The 2,456-nt window shown below is 40.9% G+C and overlaps 1 long non-coding RNA gene across 1 annotated transcript; it reads right to left on the bottom strand.

The window, feature by feature from the left end:
- Positions 1 to 498: 498 nt before the first annotated feature.
- LOC120762906 (uncharacterized) lies at positions 499 to 2,048 on the bottom strand. The gene is made up of 3 exons (XR_005703993.2): positions 1,931 to 2,048; positions 1,526 to 1,707; positions 499 to 572 (listed from the first exon to the last, which is right to left on the bottom strand). It is a non-coding gene; the product is annotated as an uncharacterized LOC120762906 (long non-coding RNA).
- Positions 2,049 to 2,456: the final 408 nt, after the last annotated feature.

Raw genomic sequence — 2,456 nt, 5'->3', positions numbered from 1 at the left:
CAAGATCTGTTGTGCAAAGTTTGTGTAAGAAAGGTTTGATTTATCTTTAAAATAAGCAAATTCAAGTGCTCTGTAAACAGTCTAATTTAACTTCCAGACAGAGAGATAAATTTCTTCTGAAACAATTTATTCAAGACCAGACAAACCCAGCCCCCAACTCTGAAGTTGTTTGTAAGTTCCTATAAATGTTTCTAGAAAGGAATAGTAAAAAACAACTTGGAAGACAGAGCAATATCATTTTTCTTGCCAGAAGTTCTGCTCACTTGCTTTAAGTTTAAAAAAAAAAAAAAAAAAAAAAAAAAAAAAAAAAAAATTTAGTCCTTAAATATCCCTGTACACCTGCATACAATGATACCAATCAAAGTTCAGACCCATATCTAGGTCAGTGTTATTCTTAAAGGTGATGGGAAAATTTTTACTGGAATATGAAGAATAAGACAGTAAAAAAAATCCAGTTTAAGAAATATTTTAAGAGCAACTCTTACTTTGCAATTTGAAGGACTAATATTCTTTTATATGAAAGCTGCACACTCAGAGTGGTGCACTTTGCACATGAACAGCCAATGCTTTATCTGCAGAAACAGGAAAACACATTAGTAACAGCAATATTTCAACTGACTAAAAGCACTATTTGCATAAACTGTTCCTGTCACATTCTAAAGGCAATGAACAGAAACTTGTCATCATTTCTGCAAGTTGTCCCCTACTGCACAGAAGCTTAAGTGTAATTTATGACTTGGCTGTTGAAGTAATTCAACCCCAGATCCTTTTGATGACAAAATGACATGAAAAGCAAAATGAAAGGGAAAAGCACAATTAACATTAAAATTAAAAACACAGGGACTTCCATTCATAGTGCATCCTCATGTATAGATTCTTTACAGAACACCATTGTCTCATTTCTGGTATGTCATTCTTCTAATTTTTTTTTTATAAAGAATATTTCCCTTGCTATTAAATCAAACTTCTGATTATGTAGGTGTTTTTTAATTTTACATTCCCTTTAATTATAACAGCATGAAATTTCTTTTACCCTTCTCTTTGAGCACTCAGTAATGAAGAACTGCCTCGTATAATTAAAACAGAATTATTCTGTGTTCTGAGACACACTGAAACCTCTCATTAGTGTCTGAGGCATGTCTGTAAAAATGTGCTTATGTAAACAGCAAAGTTTTCTAAGGACACGATTTTAGCAATATTTGTTCTATGAAGATTTGCCTGTGTGTCAGAGAGAGGTAAAGGACCAAGAGTATGTTTCAGATGGGCTTGCAGCATCTCAAAGAACCACAGAATTGCCTGGGTTGGAAGGAAACTTAATGATCCTTTAGTTCCACCCCACTTGCCAAGGGCTGCGACACCTCACATTAGACCCGGTTGCTGAAAGCCCCATCCAACCTGGCCTTGAACATTTCCAGGAATGGAGAATCCACAGTTTCACTGGGCAACCTGTTTCAGTGCCTTACCACACTCATAATGCTCCATATCCTATCTAAACCCACCCTCTTTCAGTCAGTAGCCATTGTACCTTGCATTTGAAGTAGGGCATTCTGTGCATCCCAAGCTTCCAAAAGCGTAACGGTGCTTCCATGAGAATGCATCCACAGGCATGATTCACTGTCAGTGGGAAAAGCTCCTCCCCTGTGACCAGCCATCAGTGTGTGCAAGTAACCAGCACCATCCCAGCATCAGCCTGACAACTGTTTATCACTGGGGAGAAAAGAAATCGATTAGGCAGTGAAACATCTGAGACACTTGAAAGTGAAGCTGTTGACTGAGGAAATAGCAGAGAGAATTTTGCCAAAATCGAGAGAGTTTCATTCACACCAAGGAAGTGAATGATTTGGGGGAGCTCTGAGAGATCCGGGAATCTTATTTCTGAGCTTGCAACTGGCACAAAACCAGCATAAATGCACCTGCAGCAAGCCCTGACCTCTGCAAGGTGCACAGGCTGCAGGCACGTGTCACTTGGCAACTGTGGGGATGGACAGGCCACCTGCCTGGGGGTATTCTCCCCCTGCAGTGTCACAGCTGCCTTCTCAGGTTGATGCACTCAGTTCCTCTGAGAGTGTAAAAGCTGGTGTTGTCATGGAGCCAGAATTATCTCCCCGAATGTAATTGTCATGGTTTATTCCCAGCTGGCAGCTAAATACTCTGCAGCTGCTCATTCACTCTCCACCCCAGCCCGGGTGGGGTGGGGAGGAGAACTGGAAAGAGGTAGAAACCACGGGCCAAGATAAGAGTGGTTTAGTGAAGAAGAAGAGGGAGAAGGAGAATAATGAAAAGGTCGACTACAAAGAGAGAGAGAGGGATAAAACCCTCAGGTGATCTCAATACAATCACTCAGCATCCTGAGCAGGGATTGTCCCCTCCTAGTCCATTCCCCCAGTTTATGCACTGAGCATGACACTCTGGTATGGAATATCCATCTGGCCAGTTCAGGTCAGCTGTCCCGGCCA

The sequence above is a fragment of the Hirundo rustica genome, chromosome 1 (assembly GCF_015227805.2).
Source record: "Hirundo rustica isolate bHirRus1 chromosome 1, bHirRus1.pri.v3, whole genome shotgun sequence".
NCBI lineage: Eukaryota > Metazoa > Chordata > Aves > Passeriformes > Hirundinidae > Hirundo > Hirundo rustica.
Note: the sequence above shows the minus strand (reverse complement) of the source record. Positions and strands in the feature narration are given on the sequence as shown.